The sequence below is a fragment of the Choloepus didactylus genome, chromosome 23, assembly GCF_015220235.1.
Source record: "Choloepus didactylus isolate mChoDid1 chromosome 23, mChoDid1.pri, whole genome shotgun sequence".
Classification (NCBI taxonomy): Eukaryota; Metazoa; Chordata; class Mammalia; order Pilosa; family Megalonychidae; genus Choloepus; species Choloepus didactylus.
The window spans coordinates 9,367,720-9,376,489 of record NC_051329.1 but is presented as its reverse complement, the minus strand read 5'-3'; the positions used below and the strand labels follow the sequence as shown (position 1 = coordinate 9,376,489).

At 58.7% G+C, this 8,770-nt stretch overlaps 1 long non-coding RNA gene across 7 annotated transcripts; it reads right to left on the bottom strand.

Annotated features, from left to right (window-relative positions):
- Positions 1–555: 555 nt before the first annotated feature.
- LOC119519223 lies at positions 556–8,308 on the bottom strand. Of its 7 annotated transcripts, XR_005213983.1 has the most exons (7): positions 7,732–8,143; positions 6,815–6,919; positions 6,671–6,707; positions 4,712–4,823; positions 1,553–1,602; positions 1,172–1,285; positions 556–944 (listed from the first exon to the last, which is right to left on the bottom strand). It is a non-coding gene; the product is annotated as an uncharacterized LOC119519223 (long non-coding RNA). The 7 variants fall into 7 exon arrangements; XR_005213986.1 differs by lacking the exons at positions 6,671–6,707; positions 7,732–8,143 and adding an exon at positions 8,171–8,308; XR_005213987.1 differs by lacking the exons at positions 6,671–6,707; positions 7,732–8,143 and adding an exon at positions 8,152–8,273.
- Positions 8,309–8,770: the final 462 nt, after the last annotated feature.

Here is an 8,770-nt window from a genome sequence, read left to right as displayed (position 1 = left end):
GGCTGTCTCCTACACGAGCCAGGTCAGTGGCCAGAGCTGGCAGAGGTGACCGTGGAGCGGGTCTGAGGCAGATGGGCACTGGGCATGGCCAAATGAGAGTGGGATCTAATTAGTTGGGGTGGGTAGAGTTCTTTTCTAGCAAAGCCTTACCAGCAGCATGGTGTGTGGCGGGGCATAAATGACCTCACCTAGTTTCCTCAGAGGGGTGGGGCTGGCAGGATTCAGGAGATTCTTGACCTGTCTACCCAGAAGCCCAATTTTCAAATTCTCAGCAAAGATCAGGTTTTAACTGTACCCTGCCAAGCAGACTGCCAACCTGGCAGTTCCATAAATGCCGGGTCAAGGTTTTCAGCGCATGTGAGGCAAGGACTGACCAGCAGAGGGCAGCAGCCACCACCCATAGAAGCCCAAAAGACAACAGCTTGAGCTGGGAAGGAGAGGTCGGGCCAGGCCAGGTCGCCACATGGGAGCCTTCGCCAGTGCTCTGGGTCACCAGGCCTGAGGGGCATCTGGTGGGTCAACCACCACCTTGACAAAATCACAGCAACTCATCCATTCCTTTTTTGCAACACTTGTTTATTGAGCAGCAATTGTATTCCTGCCCTCGAGGAGCTCACATCTCTCATGGTCTAATGGAATTGGACAATTAGAGATCAGAACCCCTTTGGGGCTCAGGGCAGGCTGGGAGATGGGTGGCACATGAACTAAGCTTCACAATGTTGGGGAGGGCAGGCAAGCGGAAGTAGGATGGGTACCTTGCCTGGGCAAATGCACTGAGACTAGAGAGCCCCTATTAGGTTCAGCAGTGGCTCGGGGATGAGGAGGGAGCCAGAGAGAGGGGTTAGATCCTGGAGGGCTGAGCCAGCTTTCCGCAGCAGCAGGCTGAAGGTGGCGGGAGAGGAGGGACCAGGCCAGAGACAGGTCAGAAGCAAAGCCCCCAGGACCTGGGAGTGGGGGAGGCCTCAGTCAAGCCAGGATGCAGTGACAGTCACTCAGGAAGGGAGGGTGGACAAGCAGCCCTGGGTGAAGGTGAGGATGCTTGACGCTCCAAGATCACCAGGGACCTTGAAGCTCAGGGGGAAGACCACCCGATCCAGCAGGGACCTGGGGGGAGTGAACGTAGATGCGCCACCCACTCTAAATGAACGGTGTCACCCAAAGCCAGGCTTACCGTGCGAGGGGCCCTGCCTTTGCTTAAAATCTTCAGATCTCGAGACTCCCCTTTCTCATTCTGGGAAATGAGGCTCCGATCTCTACTGATAACAGAATAAAGACTTGTACAAATCTAAGGGGAAGGAATGAGGAAAAGTGAGTCTTCCCAGCCCTGCCTGCACCCGGGCACAACAGCTGACATGGGCCACTGCCCACCCACCCCTGCCCGGCCAAGAGGTTGGCAGAGCCACAGCCTCTCCCCAGCCAGAGCGTTTCTGACTGAGACCCAGCTCTCATGGTGGGGTTGGATCTAGAGCTGTAAATACCCAGGAGCCAGGCCAACTGCTCAGAGTCCCCGAGGAGGATGGGCCAGACCCGCTGAGAAGCCCAGGGCCCCTACCTGCAAGATGTTCTGACGACCCCAGTGATTCTCCTCCTCACCAGGACTTTCTGGAGAGATTTAGGAAGACAAGTAGGATTCTTAAAGCCGGCTCTTGCCACAAAAGCTGTGGGGACTCACAAGTCTAGGGAGACCGTCCAGAGGCGTTTGTGGGGTGAATGTGTTTGTGTTCACACGAAGGAAAGGCAGCCTGTGCCGTCGTGAAGACAGCAGGAAAGAGGCAGAAGCTGGCTCCACCCCTGTCCTGTCAGGTCAAGGACAGCCAGACTCAGGCCAGGTTGGGACAGGAAGCTAACAACAGTGCTTGCGGCTTCCACTTTCCTGGGTTCCTCAGAACACCCAGAGAAGCAGCAGTAAAACCTCAGCCTTAACATGGAAAGCCACTCTGAGGTCCCAGAGATGGGAGGGTGCCAAGGGTGGCCTGGCGAGAAGCCAGGTGTCCAGCCGCCAGGCCTGGGCAGGCTCTGTGGACGCCCACTTAGGACCTCTCCTGGCCTCAGCTGCCCACCAGCACCCCGGGTTGGGTGGGGTCGCTACTAGGGCCCCTAACACGCCCTCGTGAAGCCAGACTCGGACAAACAGCTCAGACTGTCTTCCAATTTCCTCCTCCTGGTACACGCAGGGAGGCAAAGCTCAGAGAGGGGCAAGGACTCGCCTGAGGCCGCAGGGGCAGCCCCGGACCCAGGCGGCCGAGATGGCGGAGGCCCGCTCTCCAGTCCGGGCCGAGGCTGCCGAGCCCCCCTCGCCGGGTGCACAGGGTCACATTCCACGCCCGCTCCCGGGGGCCGGAAGAGGCGGGCCCTGGCGCGGGCCGGAGGCGGCGGCCAGTGGCTGCCTTCCGCTGGTGTGGCCCTCTCCGGCCGCCCCCCGCGCTGGGCGGCCCGTGGACGGGGCCGCCACGCCCCCCCAGCCGCGCGGCCCCGGGGGAGACGCAGAGGGAAAGTGGGGGCAGAGGGGAGGGTTCCTCCCGGTCCCGGCCGGGCTCCGCTCCCTCCCCAGACGGCAGATCAGCACCTAACTGCTCCTGAACTGGCCCGACGGCGGGGGTGGGGGACCCGGCTAAAGGCCTCCCGGCGGCAGCTGGAAGGGGAGGGTTTCCACCCATCATCTACCCACTCGAGGCCGGTGGGCGCTCCGGGAGCCCTGAGGGCTCCGTCGAGGGGAAGGTGTCGCCCTCGGGTGGAGAAGCAGGCCAGCGGGGACCCAGAGGGCGGAGGGAGCGCGCCGCAGAGCTGAATGCAAGCCTCAGGTTGGGGTGTGGAGGGAGAGAAAGCAGGCTCAAGGCGGACACCTCGCCAACTTCTTCCAAAGCGCTTTCACCCTCTCCCCGCACTCAGGGTACGGGAAAGGGGAGGCAGTCTGGGCAGGGGTGTGGCGGATGCTCACACGCTGCTCACTTACAGCCAGCGGCTCGCGGCGGCTCCCGGGCAGTGCTGCCAGCAGACAGCTGGCACGGGAGGGAGCCCAAAATAACCCAGACAGCTGGGGTGAGGGGGTGCCACGGGAACAGGCGCTGGGCTGCAATTCAAGACACCTGGAACCCTGTCCTGGCCCTGCTAGAGGTGGCCTGTGACCTAGGTCGAGTCACTCCTGCTCTCCGAGTCAGGACACACACAGACACCCCGTTGCCACGCAACACCCGTGGAGCTGACTCTACACCCGGCTGACTCGGTGCACGGGAGGAGCCACCAGTGCTGGTGGCTTCCCAAAGCAGGGCACCTTCCCCTCTGCCCGCCGCCTCTGCCACGTGCTGCGGGAAGGGGGCTGGGGGAGGGGCGATGCGCCGGCCAGAGGCAGCCGGGCCCCCGCCCCGGGCAATAATCAGGATAACCACGGAGGCCAGCTCGTGGGAAGCCCGAGGGAGTGGCCAGCCCCCTGCACCACCCTTTCCAGCATGCATCATTATCACTTTACACAGGAGAGACTCGCCCAAGGTCGGCCAGGAGATCCGAACCCGCGGTGCCTGACTGGTGGCCCCGACAAAACCTCCATGTCAAGCCCAACAGCCTCCCCCGAACCTCAGCCTAGTCCTCACACTCAGGGGTGGGATCCGCCATGATAGCCGAGCTCTGACTAGGGGAAGCAGCGTGATCGGTGGCTCCCGAGCCCAAATGGTTCAAGGTAATCACACATCAGAGACCATGATGGGGGCTGGGGCACAGCAAGGGCCTCAGCTCCAGCTGTGCACTTCTCCAAGACCGAGAGGATGGCAGACCACCCCAGGTCGGCTGGTGGAAGGAGAATAACAATGGCAGCTGCCATAATTAAGAAGCCGATTACTATGTGCCCAGCGCCAGGCTCAAGGCTTCAGGTTCAGGTACATGAGCTTCCTTCTGCCTCACATTCACCCCAGGTGTCAACCAGCCCAGAGGACCTCCAAAGGTGTCCCCTATCTACAGCAAGAGCATCGCCAGAGAACCTACTGGTGATGCAAAATTTCGAGCTCCACCTACCAAATCAGAAACCCTGGGGTGGGGTCCAGGGCTGGGTTTCAGTGGGACCTCGACCCGATTCTGATGCATGCTCCAGTTTGAGAACCACGGATCTAACCCCATTTTTGCAAGTTAACAGCAGGTAAACAGCTAGCCAGGATCCAAATCCAGGTTTGTCCGATTCTAGAAATGGGGCTATATACTCCTAGTTTGGGGGCTGGAAAGGGAATTATGGAAATTCCCAGGAGTGAGGAGAGCCAGGGAAACCTGTTCTGCATTTCCCTAGCACCCAGACATGTGCGGGGAAAAGGCTGGTTAGCACTGTCGCTCCACAACCCCCACAGGAGCTGGAAGGCGGGGTCAAAGTACAGTCTACCTTCCTGGTAGTGGGAACCCTCAGGGTGCGCCTTTCAGAAGCAGGATGCACCCAGAACCCTCCCCCCACCACAAAACACACAAATGGGAAATACTAGTGCAGCTCCTAGTATGCAGCAGGGAATTTGCACGCCCCAAACTCCTGACAACAGAAGCTGACAAGCAAGGATGGATGGGCCAAGTAGGCCCAGCAGGGAGCCCGTCACACAGTCACACACATCTGTGTGAGGAGGGAGGGGCTGCAGAACCAGCCCAGCGGGTCTGGGGTTCCTGCCCTCCCTGGGCTCCAGGCCAGCCCCCCAACCCCCACCTCTCAATAACCCTCACAGCCGGATAAAGGGCTCACACATACCTTGGTGGGAGGACTGTCAGAGTCAAACTAGGCCTGCTCCTGCTGTCCAAAGGAAGAGGGATTGTCTGCTCTGGGCGTCACTGGGCACACTGCCCCTTCTGCAGTCAAGGGCCTGGGGGTGGAATTCGGAGGACTTGTTACGACAGCCCCCAGCTTGTGATCTGGCCAAATGCAAACAGGACAGGGTCTCCTTGAGGGCAGAGGACCCTTATAATGTGCCCTGCCCCCCATATCCCCCCGCTGCCAAGGCGGTCCTCACTCTGGAATGGATGGGAGGGGGGTGGCTGAGTCAGGAAGCTTCAGCCCAGGCGACAAGCAGCAGGCGGCGACTCATCTGCATTTCCAAAGGCCCGCCCCTCCGCCTCCCCTCCCCCAGGAAGGGCCGGAGATCTAAAGGTTTACCCCAGAGCCCTCGGCCTGGGGGGGGATCCCGGGAAAGGCCCGCTCAGCTTTCCCAGGCCCCAGCCCCCACCTCCAGCCTAGAGAGCTCGGTTGGAGAGATGGGCTCAGGGCGTCCAAGTCGGGGCGTCTGCGGCCACCGAAAGGGGCTCACTCTCAAAATGGGGACCAAGCGGGAAACCTGCCCCCTCCGGCTCGACTATCAAAGGGCGACTGGGAGCCAGGGCATGGGCGCGAGGCCCGGTTGGGCAGCTGGGGGTGGACGGGGGGTAAGAGGGAGGCGGCCTGGAACCAGGGCCGGGCCGCGGGGGAGGCTCCCATGGCCTCCGGAGGGGCCGGTTGGGGTCAGGGGGCGGCCGCGAGGCCCCGACTGGCTCCGTGGCCGTTTGCTACTGGCTCCCGCGCCGAAGGGAGGAGGAAGAGCCGCCGCGGCCCGGCCCGGGAGGGAAGCTTCCTCGTGCCCGCTTGGGCCTCTGAGTCGGGGTGGGGGTGCCAGGAAGCTGGGGGTCCCGTCGTCGAGGTCGGCCCCCTCCGCGCGGAGCGCCGTGCCCCGCGGCCTCCCCCGGCTCGTGGCGTCCACACAGGCGGCGGCGCGCCCTGCCTCCCCAACCCCCCCACAGCCGCGGCCGCCACCGCCCGAGCTGCGGGCGGCGCACGAAATGGCGCCCGTCTGGCCGCCTCGCCCCGCGGAGGCGAGCGCGGGAGCGGCCCCGCGACGGCCCCGAGGCCCGCGCCCCCACGAAACGGCCCTCAGGACGCTCCCCGGCGCGGGGCGCCAGGCCCTGAGGGCTCTTGGGGCCCGGCCGGGCCAAGGACGCGCCTCCTCCCCCAGGCTCCCAACGACAAGCGGGGAAGGAGGGAGGAAGGAAGAGGAGAGCCGGCAGCCATTAGCCGGCAGCAGCCCTGCCCTGCCCTGCCCTGCCCGGCCGGGCCCGCCCGCTAGCCAGCCCCAGCCCCAGCCCCAGCCCGCGGCTCTGCTCGAGACCTGAAAATAAAACTGGTGTTGGGGAGGGAGGAGCGAGCGCGGCCGGGAGAACAGGCAGGGCTCGGGCTGCAGGCGGGAGAGATGCTGCGTCATGGTGCCAACATGGACGCCGGCCTTTTGTCCTTTTTTTGATTAGGAGACGCAGGCGCGCCCCGGAGCCCCGAAAAGCCGGCTTCCCAGTGCGAGACTCCCACAGTCAAAAGGAAGCGGCCCTAGGCTGGGCGGGGAAGTTTCCTCTTCTTTTGAACCCCTCATCTCCAAAGTACTTCAACAATTTTTCTTTCCTCCAACCAAAGCTCAAATCTAGGAAGAGCCAGGCAGCTGGGCGCAGGAGGCTCCATGGATGCCCGAGGGTCGCTGGGAGACCTTCCCTCCGGGGCAAAAGGGGAAAGGGGTCTGAAAGCCCTTCTCACAACACACACCCCCTCCCACGCTCCGGCTGCCAAACATAAAGCTCCAGAAACCTTCTCCCCTCAGCTCCCCAACATTTGCAGCCCGTGGCCTGTTGGAAAAAAGGATTTCCTCGAAGGGGCAAACGGCAGTTTTTTCTTGTTTGTTTGTTTGTTCTTACTTACCCGCTCAGCCCGGTGCCATGGAGTCTGGAAGATCAACCTGGGCGGTGGTTTTGAAGGTGTTATTGTAAAAAAATCTATATCTGTTTTTTTCTGGGTTGTTTAGCTGGGGAAAATTTGGGGGAATGGTGTCTTTTTTGTTGTTACCTTTTTGTAAGTTACACTCTCATGCACTTTCTGCTCCTTCCACTTCTGCAAACTTTCCAGGGTTAGGTTGGCAAAAGGCGGCTTCGCTGAGGACTGTGTACTGCTCTGGATATAGCAATGGTGTGGTCATCGTTAAGAGACAAAAGGCGAAAATACACAGTCAAGTCAAACAAAAGGCAAAAGACACCAGCCATCCCAACCACCATAGAAAATACCCAAGTTAACGCTGGTGTTTGGCTCGAACCAGCTAGGACTTGTTTTCCAGTTTTAATCCAGTTTCCTGCGACGGCTTTAGTCTCTCTACACAAAGAAAAAGTCTTCCTTTCCCTTGCCACCCCCCCTTCCCCCAAAGACGAGAAAAACAGAGCTGTTTTTCTTCAAATAGATCGATTTTCAAAGAAACTGTACATGTTAATGGGAAGCAAGCTGACTAGCATTTATTGTTGTAAACATTTTCAAAAGCTTAAAGCTAACACCTTAGCTTTACCCAAGCAAAATCGTCTAAAAGCATTTTAACTGGCTTCTATTAGACAAGAGACAAAGACATACATGCAGATGAAGGTTCAGAAATTAAGGACATCTCAGCACATTAACATGAAAACTGCACTGCGTTAAGGACAGAATGGATTGGGTACTTACAATGTAAAAGGTTTTTAAAAACTAATAACGACTGTTCACAATTTTTTGTTGCTGACATTTCGCTAATCCTAAAACTATACATTTAAAACATTACCTTGTTAAAAAAAAAAGAGCAGAAGGAGTTAATAAGATGGCCAGTTTTAAGTGTTTAATAGAGGAAACTACATATTTAAAAATTTATTGTTCAGTCAAGAGAATACAGATTAAGATAGCTCCAAGCTCCCCCCACCACCCACCCACGAAAAAAAAAGAGGAAAAAAATTAAATATGTCATTTACTTAGGTTTTTTGGAATTCAAAATTGTTAATTGCTGAACATTAATGGTGTGCTATGACCTAGTTATACAAGACAAAGATGGATTCCAAGTCACAAGGAAAAATCCAGATCTTTTTAAAAAGTCTTCTTCATTCTTCCAACTGTGAGTCCTTTAGCTTGTTGAGAAATGCTAAACACCACATTGAGGCGTCCTGAACTGGATGGTGGAGTCAAAGGAAAAGCATTCCCCATTTGCAACAAAGGAAAAACCCACTTGGCCATTTAATTCCATTGCAGAAAAATGGCTCCCCTCATCTTGTTGGCCTCTCCTTGGTGTCTGATGAAGGATGTTTTGAGATCAGCGTCTAATAACTCAAGCCCTATAGAAGCCGTGCGCTGATTGGCTGCCGCGCCCTGCCGCCCTGCTCCAGCCAATTACCTACCCACGGCCAAATTACAAACCCCGAAAAGGGCCCCAGTGTGAGATACACCGCCGCGAAGCCCCGACGAGGCAGCTCCTTCCCCTCGGCCGCCCGAGAGGAGAGGCAGAGGGGGCTGCAAACGCGTCCTCGCGAAGCCCGGGAGCCTCGGAGTTGAACTCACAAAATGGAAGCCGCGCGCTGATTGGCCGCCGCCACTCCCGGCCCTTTAATAAAGAAAGGGGAAGGAAAAGATAAATGCAGAAAAGGGGGACTCTCCTTCGCTGCTGGCAGGAGGGAGAAGAGGGGGGGCGGGTAGCGGGGAAGCATGTGTTCAGGACAATTACAGGGCGCTACCCTCCAAAAATAAAAACACAAACGCTTCTGTCACCCAGGTCCAGGCGAAGGCTGCATCCTCCGAGGAATATGAGTGCTAATTTGGCTGAAATCCTGGTTCCCCCTCCCCGGCTCGGGTCCTGGGGGAGGGGGTCGCGGGGCCGGAGAGGCAGCCGGAGCGGAGATCCTCGATTGCAACTCGCCTCGAGTCCACGTCGGCCTCCCCCCAACCCCCACGGCTCCCAGCGTCCAAACAATCACACTCCGCAAACCCAGCCCTGGCCCCCGAGTCCGCGCGCACCCCGCC